This window comes from Cucurbita maxima, unplaced genomic scaffold (genome assembly GCF_002738345.1).
Source record: "Cucurbita maxima cultivar Rimu unplaced genomic scaffold, Cmax_1.0 Cma_Scf00003, whole genome shotgun sequence".
Taxonomy (NCBI): Eukaryota; Viridiplantae; Streptophyta; class Magnoliopsida; order Cucurbitales; family Cucurbitaceae; genus Cucurbita; species Cucurbita maxima.
Genome location: NW_019272019.1, coordinates 431,866 through 447,099, shown reverse-complemented (window position 1 = coordinate 447,099; position 15,234 = coordinate 431,866). Strand labels below are relative to the sequence as shown.

The 15,234-nt window shown below is 35.7% G+C and overlaps 5 non-coding genes across 5 annotated transcripts; 1 reads left to right on the top strand and 4 right to left on the bottom strand.

Annotated features, from left to right (window-relative positions):
* Positions 1–7,592: 7,592 nt before the first annotated feature.
* Positions 7,593–7,664, bottom strand: TRNAM-CAU. The gene has a single exon. It is a non-coding gene; the product is annotated as a tRNA-Met (tRNA).
* A 6-nt stretch (positions 7,665–7,670) lies between these two features.
* Positions 7,671–7,773, bottom strand: LOC111477393. Its single transcript, XR_002717310.1, has one exon. It is a non-coding gene; the product is annotated as a U6 spliceosomal RNA (small nuclear RNA).
* A 228-nt stretch (positions 7,774–8,001) lies between these two features.
* LOC111477335 lies at positions 8,002–8,118 on the top strand. Its single transcript, XR_002717257.1, has one exon. It is a non-coding gene; the product is annotated as a U5 spliceosomal RNA (small nuclear RNA).
* Positions 8,119–14,796: 6,678 nt separating this feature from the next.
* Positions 14,797–14,868, bottom strand: TRNAM-CAU. The gene has a single exon. It is a non-coding gene; the product is annotated as a tRNA-Met (tRNA).
* Positions 14,869–14,874: 6 nt separating this feature from the next.
* LOC111477371 lies at positions 14,875–14,979 on the bottom strand. Its single transcript, XR_002717290.1, has one exon. It is a non-coding gene; the product is annotated as a U6 spliceosomal RNA (small nuclear RNA).
* Between the last annotated feature and the right edge of the window lie 255 nt (positions 14,980–15,234).

The window sequence follows — 15,234 nt, the reverse complement described above, 5'->3', positions numbered from 1 at the left end:
AAAAAAAGGTGAAAATTTAAATTGAAAAATTCCCTATACTAACCTATGATCTAGGAATTTAAATACTATGCATGTGTTATAGTCTTTACTTGAGGGTCGAGCTGTACAGGGGTGCCTTGCCTTTACCTAAAATGGAAGTAGCACATGGCTTGAGTATTTTAAGAAATACGGAGTAGGTGACCCCTATTTGAGTTGAATGCAATCACGTATAGTTTCATGAGTGGGACCTATCATAACTGTTTATTTTCATACAATGGCTATTCTAACTGGGCAATTTGGATGTGTACTTAATTTCCCTACACACGGTCTACACGTGCGCGTATGGACCCACTAGTTGGTTCACACACCTCTTGGACCGATTTCTGGTCGGGCGAACCTGACCCTCTTCGAGCTTATCTTTGACACTCATGTCACATTGATCTCTCGAATCTTGTGTAAGCCTCGACTTAACTTGAATGCATACTCTTGGTGTGTTGGTTTATGGACTATCCTCCTCGGTTGCATCATGATACTTCTCAATCTTGGCCTTCCCATAGTCGGATGGGCGCCACTTGAGGGTCGCCCGTTGACTGTCTTGCGTGTGGGGGTCACAACTTATTTTCTCTGAGTATGGTTGTGAACTCTTACCCATTTAACTTAGTCATCATCCTCGATAACTTTCTCGCCTCACAATCGTATCATTGATTGTGACACCAAGCAACAACTACCTATGACTTCGCCTTTTTATGCTAAATAAATAAATTACCTATTCTTGCACCCTCCTCAAGTTAGAATAGTAAACTACTGTTCATTGCTTCTATTGGCTAGAACACTAGACTATCTACTCATATAGGCTCCTTGGGCTAGAAAAGTGTAAGACCATGGTTCCCCACTACGCATAACCAGAGCTACCTTAATAATGTATCTTCTATGACTCTTGAAGTCCCTTGTGGGTGATAACTAATTCCTATGTACCAAGTAAACCCTAACCCATGTTGATTAATTTATGAACAGGGGTTATGCCCAAACGTTCCTATAAGGTACCTAATCATCCCAAAAAGTTTGTGTGACTCAATAACTAGGTTTTAAGATCAACTTATCGTAAGACAATAGCTCATGATCTAAAATGGTCATAGCTCATGATCTAGGCCACACAACTATCGCCCAAATACTAATTGGGGACATATGAGCAAGATACTCAACCTACTCAAGTAAAGAAAAATAAATCAATAAAGTATGCTTAAGTACTAGTGGGATTATAAAACTACTTGTATTCACAATTCATGTAAGCGAATACTGTATAAATGAATATTGTGCTAAACGGTAAAGTTTTAGGTGTTCGAGGCTTATCTTTCATAATGCGGTCAATTAGGCTTCTAAATATGAATGTTAATCATTTTCCAAAGGTTCTCATCGAATCCTACAAGTATTTTTTTAAACTTTCTCGAAATAGTTAGTTGCTTACTAATTTGGTTGTATTTGGGTGCTCTATTCACGACTTTCCGAAGGTTGAAACTCCTTCAAACTTCTTAAGTGGCAAATAGTGACTATTTTCTAGAAAAATAAATTTTTTTTTTAGAAATGGTCTAAAAGTATTTGAACCAATTCAAAAATGTGAGCAAAGGGTTGTCTATATAGTGGTTTACTTGTTCGGTCGTGTTTGTGATCGCTTTTTGCTACATTCTGTAAGTTATTTTCTCCTTAATTTTCTTGGGTAGGTACCAAATTGAGTTTATTTTCTCCAACATCAAATCAAAACTTAATGAGAACGTGGTATAAAAATGGTTAAACTAATCTATTTATTACTTAGTAGGTAAAAAACCTAAAGAGGATGATATGACAAGCTCTAAAGCTGGCACATCATAAGCACATAAAAATCTCAACTTTGTATCCTCTATAAATAATGTTTTTTCTCTTGATCAGTGAGCGTCTACTCTATTTCTTCACGAATCGTGTAGTTCTACACACCATGAATTGTATAGGACTGATTTCAATTCATTTGGCTTATTAACGAGCTAGATATAAGAGGTTAAAATAAGGTTCTTGGGAATGAACTTGCCTAGATTTTCAACTTCAATTTGTTCTCGGATTAGGACCATACATTGCTTATTTTTTTCACAACTTCTTCACTGGTTTGTTCCTTAACTTGCCCTAAAGCTATTTGTTTTTCACTTCTTCACTAATTTGTTCATTAACTTGCCCTAAAGCTAATGAAATAAGATCAATGTTATGACTCGAATGACGGAGAACGAATTTCGTGGTTTAAGTTGTGGATTTCAAAACTTACAAATTCATCGTTGGCCTTTGGGTTCTTCACCAAAGTTGCTCCTCTCCTTACCACAAAGTTTAACAAATTTGTTTTAAATGATGAAATTCATTGTGGAGGATTAATTTTTCAATGTTTAGAAATTTAGGCCCAAACTTACCTAAAGATACTGAGGGTCTTCCTTTGCTTATTATTCTTTTAGCTTTTCATGAAAAATTCTTATTTGAGCTTAAGATACTTTTGGGATAGATTTTACATTCTAATAGTTTAATAATGTTTTCAACTTTAAATATCTTCTATACATATCCTATTTATTTAAAAACACGAGTGAACATATATAAATGTATTTAAACCCCACAATTATAAACTATATTTTAACAATAATAATAATAGTTCTAATTTAGAAGGACTAAAATAAAATACTTGAAAATGTACTAAAAATTACTAAAAAAATTTATATATTATTTAAAGTTAATAAGAGTATAGCTCAATAAAAAAAAATAACTATTATTATTTAAAAAATCGGACAAATTTAAAATCAATGGCATCATTTAATATTTTCCTTAAATCAATGAATGAACCAACTACATTTAAAATGAATGTAATGCAAAGATAAAGGAATCTCATTCATGCATCTAATTTTATGAAATAGCTTAGAAAACAATAGATAGATTTATTTTTATCCATAATCAATGAACAAAAAACTACCAAATTTAATGATTCTTTCAAGTGGGTTTGGTGTAACACGATCTTCATAAATGGAAAGGGTGAGAGGGTTTTGTTCGTAGTTCAATTGTTTGGGATGTTAATTCTTTTTAACTCAAACAACGCAGGTTAAAAACGGTAACGACCCAGTAGCAAATATTACTCTTATGGGCTTTCCCTCAAGGCTTTAAAACGTGTCTGCTAGTGAAAGGTTTTCACACCGTTGTAAAAGGTGTTTTGTTCTCCTCCCCAACCAATGTGGAACATCACAATCCACCCCCCTTCGGGCCCAGCGTCCTCGCTGGCACACCGTCTTGTGTTTATCCCCCTTCGGGGAACAACCTCCTCGCTGGTTCATCGCCCGGTGTCAGACTCTTTTACTAGTAACGACGCAAGCTCACCACTAGTAGATATTGTCCTCTTTGGAATTTTCCTTACGAGTTTTCTCTCAAGGTTTTAAAACGCGTCTACTATGGGAAGGTTTACACATGCTTAAGGGTGTTTCGTTCTCCTCCCCAACCAATGTGGGACATCACAAAAACTGAAATCCACCCAACCGGCCATATAGTTTTGGGTTCGTTTGATTTAAGTTTGAATTTTTTTTTAAATCTTTTTGTTTCTAATAAAAATAAAATTTTAGTTCGTAAAATATTTATGTAGATGGAAGGCGTAAAAACCTAAATTTCGATGTAGGAGACCATGTGTTTCTAAAGATAGCACCCATGACAGGGATGTTCAGATTTTGAAAAGAAAGGGAAGCTAAGCCACAAGTTCTTCGATCCTTTTGAGATACTAGAAAGAATAGGACTAGTGGATTGTAGACTCGCACTCCCCCGTACACAATATATTTTATGTGTCTATGTTACGAAAGTATACGTCACCCCACTCACATGATAGCACATGATACACTTCCATCGAGAAAGGATTTAACGTGTAAAGAAGAGTCGATCCAAAATTTCTCCAAATTTTATTTCTGTATGGATATGAATTTCAAGACACTCAACAAGAAGAAAAGGACTAACAAGAGGTAACCAATTTTATAAAAACAAATTGGATTAATTCGAAAAAAATAATATTAACATTTTCGGAAAGTGATAAATTACCTTATTTATAAAGTTTAAAAGAATCACCAAATTGTCATTCCTGACCAAATTAGATCCTCCATAGTACCCTTATGCACATAATCCAAGTCTCTTGAAATCTAGCTGTTGGATCACCCTATAAATTTGATATGATCTAGAACATTCACCGATCATCAAATCCAACGGCTAAAATTCATAACTAAGTTTGACAAAGCTCTGATCGGCACAGGATTTTCTAGCGAAAAATCCAAAAGGATCAACTATAAATTCATGGTGGTTCTAAACGTTTCAAAGGCGGTAGATCATTTCTCTCAAGTCATGAGCCATGTGCGTTCATTTGGAGCAAGAAGCAAGCAACATCGAGCCTTCAATCACGAGTTATAAGCTTTTTCATTTTTTAGGTTTTGAGTTCTCATGTTCCTTCCAAATTCGAGAGCTATAGTCCATCATTTCCCTCCAAACTTGTTTCTATTCTTTCTAAATAAGATTAACCACAATTTTGGTGAAGGAAAGAAAGGCAAAATGCCCCAAATCAATTTCCCAAATTTGGGCAGCCGTTGAAGTAATCCAAAGGAGCTTAAAAAATTCAATTCGATTTTACATGTGAATTCGTCGCGTGAGGCCTATCCCAATCGATTTCTGCACCTCCAAGAAACATTTTCATAGAAGACTTGAAAGGATAATAGCTAACGCAATATCTACGACTCAAGAGTGTGAATACTCAGCGAATGAATACAGATTTAAGAAGAAGAAATAGAATTGGGACCGAAGGTCAATCTTCATTGAAATTCACAACGTTTAAATAGATACAAGATACCAACTAATACCTACAAACAAGTAAAATATAAACTATTTAAATCTTGACAATACAATAAAATATACTACTAATCAAATCTAAAGAAAAAAAATATTCATTGACTAATCCAAACTAACAATAAGTTTGCACTAAAGTTTGCAGTGCAAACTTATTTTCTCAATAGCTATGAGAGCCTTTACGAAAAACTTCAAACTTTACTTTGGCAAGTGCCTTAGTAAATATGTCCGCAACTTATTTATTAATCTATATTTTTTGTAATTCAACATCCTGCGTTAGCATTCTCTCAAACAAAATCATAATGAGTAGTCACCATTTCTTGAATAAGCCTCGTGATCAGCCACAAAAATCCTTAAGTAGTCATTGTAGTAGCTACATATTCGGCTTCACAACTTGACAAAGCAACGATGCTTTGCTTTTTACTGCATCATGAAATTGCAATAGAGTCTCCTGTAAAACAAAAACCTCTTGTGGAGCATCTGTCGTTCATGTCACCAGCCCAATTAGCATCCACAAAACCACTAGGATTTTTATCAGGTTGAGCACCCCGCCCCACTTGTCTAGAGTTATTGAAACTCGGCTTCCTCCAGCTTCTCTCTATTTTGTCCTCAGCAGCCTGACCAATTCCATTGCCAAAGCTCTTTTTCCCAATGGCGTTGGATTTTTCAGTCTTCTCCCTTGACACTTCCATAATTTTCGACTTTAACTCCTTGTCAAGTTTTTTCCAATCATGTCCTTTCTCAGCTAGAACCTCTTCCCTCGGCCTCACCATTCCAAATGGGTTCGAACTCTTGGACCTCACCGTCGTCCTTGATATCTTCGATGACTTCACATCATTCATCGGCAGCGTACGTGGCTGCAGATTAAGCTTCGATTGACTGCCACCACCGCCGCTGCCAGAATTACCTTCATCTTTCTTCCTCCTATTTTCATCAAAGACCCTTGACAAACCCCACTTCGAGTTAGATGAATCATCCCCATTCGAATACCTGTTACTCCTCTCATACGAACCATTCGAGCAATAATTCCTAAATCCACCACCAACACGACTGGAATTTAAACCTTTCTGGCATCTTCCCTTCCCTCCATAAAAATCAAAGCCATCCCTCCCTGAATTCCGATCTTTTGATTCCTCCAATTTTGGTGACAAAGAGTTGTAGGCTTCAATAGCTTTGATTCCATCTGATTGATTCTTTTCCACAGACTTAGCGAGGTTACTTCGGGTTTGGTTAGATTTAGACACCATGTTCAGCTGGACCTTGAGCCTCTGAACTTCATTTATGGCAGAGGCCAATGCAGCAGCATCCATTGCGTGTTGCTTTTGAACAGCTTCGAGTTTGGACTTCCATGCTCGATTGCGATCTTGAGAAAGTTTGTGCAGTTCTTGAACACGATCTTCCTCAGAAGCGGAGAGCTCAAACACCTGCTGTTGAGATTCTTCAAGCTTTTCAGACATATCTGATAGTTGTTTCTTTGCTTCTTCTACTTTCGGTTGGGCTTGCTTTTTGTGTGATTCAGATGCACTTAATTGATCACTTGTTTTCTTCAGTTTCTCTTAGAGTTGAGAAAATCGTGATTCCAATTCAGCCACTTTGTTGGGCCCAACTCTTCTTTTGACAATGTGGACAAACATCTGATAGAAGAGTTTTGTTTCCAGTTGCATGATGAGAACAACAAAAATCGAGAATCCATTCTTCATTATAGTCTATAAAGGCATGAGCGTCTGTAGAGACATCATCTTGATGTACAGCTGAAGTCACGCTTGTTGGCTGGTCAAGAATCTCAATGGTTAAGCAATATTCCCAAATTGGATCGGAAGAATTTTTACTTTCATGTACAACATTTGCTCTCAATGGTTAAGCAATATTCCCAAATTGGATCGGAAGAATTTTTACTTTCATGTACAACATTTGCTTCTAATGGTTAAGCAATATTCCCAAATTGGATCGGAAGAATTTTTACTTTCATGTACAACATTTGCTTCTAATGGTTAAGCAATATTCCCAAATTGGATCGGAAGAATTTTTACTTTCATGTACAACATTTGCTTCTAATTCCTGCATTTTGACTTGGTAATTTGGCTTAATATGGCCTGGCTTTCTGCAATGATCACACACTACTTTCACCTGACAATCTCGTTTAAAATGGCCAGGTTTTCCACACTTGTAACAAGCTTTAAATGGCTTCGTTGACGACTCCTCACTCCTAAATTGATTCTCATTGCTTGATGAAGGCTTTGAATGAAAATTTTGTCTCCTTTGATCTTTGACATACAACACATCTTATGACTTTTGGGAGTATTTTGTCTCCTTTGATCTTTGACATACAACACATCTTATGACTTTTGGGAAAACTCGTTGCTATTAGTCATTTGCTTAATCAAAGCTTTTTGATTGGAAAGATGATTCACCAGTTCAATTACTGTAGGCTGATAATCAAAGCTTTTTGATTGGAAAGATGATTCACCAGTTCAATTACTGTAGGCTGATAATCAAAGCTTTTTGATTGGAAAGATGATTCACCAGTTCAATTACTGTAGGCTGATTTGCCCACACTTGTATTGAGGAAATAAAGGGAGTAAAATCTTTTCATAATCCACGAATAAGATAATGCCGTAATCATATTAAGGAAATGTCGTGAAACATCATATTCATCAATAATAATCACCTACAAAAAAGTGGTAGAGCTGCCTAAGTAAATAAATGTAAGCTCCCGTTCCTTGAAGTTAAGGAAATTAAAGGATGGATATCAGAGTCAGGTTTCGATCCTGGGACCTGTGGGTTATGGGCCCACCACGCTTCCGCTGCGCCACTCTGATTTATAAATAAAATTGAACCATTTCTCAATTGGTGTGTGTCATTCTTCTGCAGGGGCCATGCTAATCTTCTGTGTAGAGTTTATATTAATGAAATTAATTTTAATTTTAATTTTAATTTTAGATTTATTCTCCTGTGATTCTTTTCCGATCACGAGTTTATATATATATATATATATAGTAAATCCATGGCCATGATTTAATTTACTTTGGTATACAGGCCGTGGAGGGGAACCCAGGGGAGTTGAAAGTAGGAATTGTCCCACATCGGAAACTCTCCAAGATGCGAAAACGATAGACACCTATAAAGTGACCATCCAAGGCCCATTGTCAATCACGGAGCCGTGCGGTGAGCACAGAGCGAACTATTCTTTCGCCTTTTACTAAAGAATACCGTGTGCTCGCCGCTCATAGCGGCATACGCCTATTTTTGGAGGGCTTTCCTTTCGAGGTAAGTCCTACATATCTCTAGTTTAAAATTTTTTAATTAATCGGTCTATGTCCAACATGCATTAGTTAATTAATCTCTCTATTAACATTGTATGGTTGACAGTAGGGTCCCATCCGTAAAAAGATAATATTGTCATTACCAGACATGCATTATTCTCTCGCCTTCCTGTTTTCTCTCGATGTTTAATTCATTTATTTGTTCATAGATTTTATTTATATATATTCTTATATTTATAGCTTTAGTTCGATTTATATTTTTATACAATTTAAAAATTAACAAAGCCAGACGTAATTAATTAGATTTATACTGTTTTTAAATAGCATAAACGTAGTAATTATAATTTTTCAAAAAGGTGGGAGTCCAAAATTGTTTTTCCTTTTTTTATTCTTATTTTTTAAAATGTATTTTAGATATGAATACTTTTTCAAAGATGGCTGTCCAATGTCCATTGCACTTCGAGAATAGAAAAAACAAGAAACAAACAAATAGCTTTTCTCATGCAATTTGCAACCCGAATCTAACAACTTTTGGTCGCAGAATCTTATAGCTTTATCCGTTGAAATTTAAAGATGAGTGGATGACTATTTTGCTCTTCTTTAATATTATTATTATTTTTTTCAAATGTCAAAATGGAAAAACAAATGATCTATGGCAACTTGAGCTAAAGCAATATCTTAAAATTATTTATAAAATAGAAATTAATAAGGTCTTAAATGATACGCTCACATGTTTATTTTTTGGTCAATGTTAAATTACAAACGTAGAAGTTAAATGCCATTACCATTACTATATTATAAAATTATTATTATAAATTCTCCACAAACTTCCTATATATGAACAAATAAAACAAGGGAAAAAGTTTTTTTTTTTTTTTTTTTTTTTTGAAGTACGCAAATTCCATATTTGATATTAATATGATATTATGAGTAGGATATGCATATGATTGTGTGGAAATACATTCTGTGTTCCAAATTGTATCCCTTCCACACAATAAAGTATGGAAATTTATTTGATTTCCCTAAAAGTAGAGATAAAAAAAGATCCAAAAGTTAGAGAATCATATATTGTTCACGATATATGGTCAAACTAACCATAAATTTAAATTCTAAAAATTGAATGGAAATTGATAGAACGTATCTGAACGCATCACTTTTAGACAAAGTGAATCATTTTTTTTAAAATTTATTTCAAATATGGAACAAATAATAAATAGTATTAATGGATTCCCTCACCAATTAAACTCCACAAGACACTGAAAGCGAGAGTAGTGATTTCATATTTATTTTTTTATTTATAGCTTTCCAAATTATGGTCAACTTTGGCACAATAAATATTATTAGCCAATGGTAGAAAGAGATGGTGGGCAATGATTCTGTCCGACTCAGCACTGCATTTCATGCAATGGTCCATAGCCATACCCCACCAAATAACACTTTTATTTATTTATTTATTTTTTAAAATTTTAATTGGCAATTACGTGCATTCCTCCTCCTCCGGACTTGTAACTAAACGATGGAGTCTAAGTTTTGCTTTGGAAAATACCATACAGAAGTTGAAACGTCTTCTTATTTTCAGGGCGGCGGGAGAAGAGAAGTAATAAACATTGACTACGAACCAAACCACTAAGACCCCTGGGTTCCAATTTCATTAATATTCCATTGTTCTTCCCTGATTTTGATGTGGACCATTTTATGATTTGAATTAGGTTATACTAGAGAAATTTTAGAAAATTTGAAGCTCCTAACACAAGAAAAAGCTTGCTCGACAAAGCTTACGTCATCCATATAAATAATCATTTTTACTCTTCTAAAGTAATTCTAGCTCAAGGGCATACTAGCATGCGAGCATATCTTGCCTTGAATGGTAGATTATGCATATTTAGGACTTTAAAAGGGCTATTTGGATGAAAATGCTATATATGTTAAGGAAAATTAACGAACTTCCCCTAGGATGAGATTTTATGATACATATCTATTTTTATGCTTTCCGTTGTGCTAGAATTGAGGATAAGATACAATAATATGTGGTATGCGTGACTAATGGGTGTTATTTCCCCATTGAGTCTGTATTTAAAGCACCACAATTATAAACTATATTTTAACCATAATAATAATGGTTCTAATTTAGAAGGACTAAAATAAAATACTTGAAAACGTACTAAAAATTACTAAAAAAATATATATATATGGAAAGGGTGAGAGGATTTTTGTTCTTAGTTCAATTGTTTGGGATGTTAATTCATATTAACTCGAACAACTCAGGTGAAAAACGGTAACGACCCAGTAGCAGATATTACTTTTATGGGTTTCCCCTCAAGACTTTAAAACGTGTCTGTTAGTGAAAGGTTTTCACACCATTGTAAAGTGTGTTTTGTTCTCCTCCCCAACCAATGTGGAACATCACAATCCACCCCCCCTTTAAGCCCAGCGTCCTCGCTGGCACACCACCTCGTGTTTATTCCCCTTCGGGGAACAACCTTCTCGCTGGTTCATCGCCGGTGTCTGGCTTTAATACCAGTAACGACGCAAGCTCACCACTAGTAGATATTGCCTTCTTTGGGATTTCCCTTACGAGCTTCCTCTCAAGGTTTTAAAACGCGTCTACTATGGGAAGGTTTCTACACGCTTAAGGGTGTTTCGTTCTCCTCCTCATCCAATGTGAAACATCACAAAAACTGAAATCCACCCAACCCAACCATATAGTTTTGGGTTCGTTTGATTTAAGTTTGAATTTTTTTTTAAATCTTTTTGTTTCAAATAAAAATAAAATTTTAGTTCGTAAAATATTTATGCAGATGGAAGGCGTAAAAACCTAAATTTTGATGTAGGAGACCATGTGTTCCTAAAGATAGCACCCATGAGAGGGATGTTCAGATTTTGAAAAGAAAGGGAAGCTAAGCCCAAGTTCTTCCATCCTTTTGAGATACTAGAAAGAATAGGACTAGTGGCTTGTAGACTCGCACTCCCCCGTACACAATATATTTTATGTGTCTATGTTACGAAAGTATACGTCACCCCACTCACATGATAGCACATGATACACTTCCCTCGAGAAAGGATTTAACGTGTAAAGAAGAGTCGATCCAAAATTTCTCCAAATTTTATTTCTTTATGGATATGAACTTCAAGATACTCAACATGATGACTAACAAGATGACAGCCTCCCTTAGTGCAAACTTATTTTCTCAATAGCTTTGAGAGCCTTTACGAAAAACTTCATACTTTACTTTGGCAAGTGCCTTAGTAAATATGTCCGCAACTTGCTTATTAGTCTGTATTTTTTGCAATTCAACATCCTGCGTTAGCATTCTCTCAAACAAAATGATAATGAGTAGTCACCATTTCTTGAATAAGCCTCGTGATGAGCCACAAAAATCCTTAAGTAGTCATTGTAGTAGCTACATATTCGGCTTCACAACTTGACAAAGCAACGATGCTTTGCTTTTTACTGCACCATGAAATTGCAACAGAGCCTGGTGTAAAACAAAAACCTCTTGTGGAGCATCTGTCGTTCATGTCACCAGCCCAATTAGCATCCACAAAACCATTAGGATTTTTGTCAGGTTGAGCATCCCGCCCCACTGGTCCAGAGTAATTGAAACTCGGCTTCCTCCAGCTTCTCTCTATTTTGTCCTCAGCAGCCTGACCAATTACATTGCCAAAGCTCTTTTTCCCAATGGCGTTGGATTTTTCAGTCTTCTCCCTTGACACTTCCATAATTTTCGACTCTAACTCCTTGTCAAGTTTTTTTCAATCATGTCCTTTCTCAGCTAGAACCTCTTCCCTCGGCCTCACCATTCCAAATGGGTTTGAATTCTTAGACCTCGCGGTCGTCCTTGATATCTTCGACGACTTCACATCATTCACCGGCAGCGTACGTGGCTCCAGATTAAGCTTCGGTCGACTGCCACCACCGTCGCTGCCAGAATTACCTTCATCTTTCTTCCTCCTATTTTCATCAAAGACCCTTGACAAACCCCACTTCGAGTTAGATGAATCATCCCCGTTCAAATACCTGTTACTCCTCTCATACGAATCATTCGAGCCATAATTCCTAAATCCACCACCAACACGACTGGAATTTAAATCTTTCTGGCATCTTCCCTTCCCTCCATAAAAATCAAAATCATCCCTCCCTGAATTCCGATCTTTTGATTCCTCCAATTTTGGTGACAAAGAGTTGTAGGCTTCAAAAGTTTTGATTCCATCTGATTGAAGCTTTTCCATAGACTTAGCGAGGTTACTTCGGGTTTGGTTGGATTTAGACACCATGTTCAGCTGGACCTTGAGCCTCTGAACTTCATGAATGGCAGAGGCCAATGCAGCAGCATCCATTGCGTGCTACTTTTGAACAGCTTCGAGTTTGGACTTCCATGCTCGATTGGAATCTTGAGAAAGTTTGTGCAGTTCTTGAACACGATCTTCCTCAGAAGCAGAGAGCTCAATCACCTACTGTTGGGATTCTTCAAGCTTTTCAGACATATCTGATAGTTGTTTCTTTGCTTCTTCTACTTTCTGTTGGGCTTGTTTTTTGTGTGATTCAGATGCACTTAGTTGATCACTTGTTTTCTTCGGTTCCTCCTAGAGTTGAGAAAGTCGTGATTCCAATTTAGCCACTTTGTTGGGCCCTTTACTCTTCTTTTGACAATGTGGACAAACATCTGATAGAAGAGTTTTGTTTCCAGTTGCATGATGAGAACAACCAGAATCGAGAATCCATTCTTCATTGTAGTCTATAAAGGCATGAGCATCTATAGAGACATCATCTTGATGTACAGCTGAAGTCACGTTTGTTGGCTGGTCAAGAACCTCAATGGTTAAGCAATATTCCCAAATTGGATCGGAAGAATTTTTACTTTCATGTACAACATTTGCTTCTAATTCCTGCATTTTGACTTGGTAATTTGGCTTAATATGGCCTGGCTTTCTGCAATGATCACACGCTACTTTCACCTGACAATCTCGTTTAAAATGGCCAGGTTTTCCACACCTGTAACAAGCTTTAAATGGCTTCTTTGACGACTCCTCACTCCTAAATTGATTCTCATTGCTTGATGAAGGCTTTGAATGAAAATTCTGTCTCCTTTGATCTTTGACATACCACACATCTTATGACTTTGGGGAAAACTCGTTGCTGTTAGTCATCTGCTTAATCAAAGCTTCCTGATTCGAAAGAAGATTCACCAGTTCAATTACTGTAGGCTGATTTTCCCACACTTGTATTGAGGAAATAAAGGGCGTAAAATCTTTTCGTAATCCACGAATAAGATAATGCCGTAATCGAGCATCACTCACTGACGCCTTAGCATCTAATTTTGAAATTTCAGAATACATATTTTTTACTTTAAAAAAATATTCTTCAATAGAAAAATTACCTTGAGTTACCATAGCTAGTTCATTCTCTAGAAATTGCAGTCGAGCGGTATTTTTCTTAGTGAACAACTTTTGAAGTGTTTCCCATACTTGCTTTGGTGACTTTAAATCACGAACATGATCAATATACTCCTTGCTAATAAAAGTTCGCAAGGTAAATAAGGTTTTTCCGCATTTGATCTTCCATTGTCGGTGTAATTCTGCATTCTGTGGAGTATTTGCTGAAATTTCTGTGTCATCACCTTTCATTAAATCCCACAAATCTTCCCCGGTAGATAAGCTTCCATACATAACTTCCAATAACTAAAGTTATTGCAAACAAGCTTTTCCATAGCTATACCCATAGAAAATCTTCCCCCATTCTTCTCATTTAGTAATAATATTAAACCGTACAAACTTGGCTCTAATACCAAACACAATATCTACCACTCAAAAGGGTGAATAGATATGAAAATATTATTAGTCAATGAAAGAATACAGATTTAGGAATAAGAAATAGAATTCGAATCGAAGGTTCAATGTTCATTGATATTCACAATGTAAATAAGTACAAGATACCAACTAATACCTACAAATAAGAAAAATATTATCTCAATCTTGACAATAAAATAAAATATACTACTTATCAAATCCAAAGAGAAAATATTAATTGAATCTAAGATATATTCTATAACTAATTTAGGATGACAAATGTCTAGACTACTAATCAAAAGGGTGAATAGATATGAAAATATTATTAGTCAATGACTATTGGATTCAAACTAAAAGGTGAGATATTGCCCCCTATTTCTTTCTTGAGATTCAATCTTTTAAGTTTCATGAAAGAATTGAGGGGAGAAATGTAAGGACCCTAGATTTCTACTAACTTAAAGTCGCTACAGTATATATAATGTAACTTCTTATGCGGAAATAATCAATTAAATCATCTCCATAAAACAACATTATGGGCTTACATGTTTAAGAAAATGTCTTTAAAACAATACAAAAGACATACAAACTTTACCTGAAATATAGAAGTAGCATGTGGCTTGAGTATTATATACTCAGTAAGTGACCCCACTATTGGAGCTAGAAAATGAAAAGACATACAAACATGAATGGGACCTATCATTTTAAGTTTTCCTTAGGTGACTATCCTAATGGGATATACAAACATGAATGGGATGAATGGGACGAGGAGTAGCAACCATCTTAACATCATGTTAAATATAATGATCATTTTCCAAAACAACCTCTCTTCCTATTTTCCTTCATACCATATGATTTTATATCATAACTTTCAAAAGCATTTCTTAGGGTTGTTTGTAAATCATATCAAAGCCAAGTTTCGATCTTGGGACCTATGGGCTATGGGCCCACCACGCTTCCACTTCGCCACTCTGATTTATAAAAAAAATTGAACCATTTCTCAATTGGTTTGTGTCATCCTTCTGTAGGGGCCATGCTAATCTTCTGTGTATCATTCCAATTTTTACCCGTTTTAACCTATATTCGATTGCTCTTCCCTGATTTCGATGTGGACAATTTTCTGATTTTAATTAGGTTATACTCGAGAAATTTTAGAAAATTTGAAGCTCCTAACACAAGACAAAGCTTGCTCGACAAGGCATACGTAATCCATATAAATAGTCATTCTCGCATCTCTCAAGTAATGCTTGTGTAAGAACATAATAGCATGCGAGTATATCTTTCCTTAGGTGTTAGAATATGCATGTTTAGGACTCTAGAAGGACTATTTGGATGAAAATAT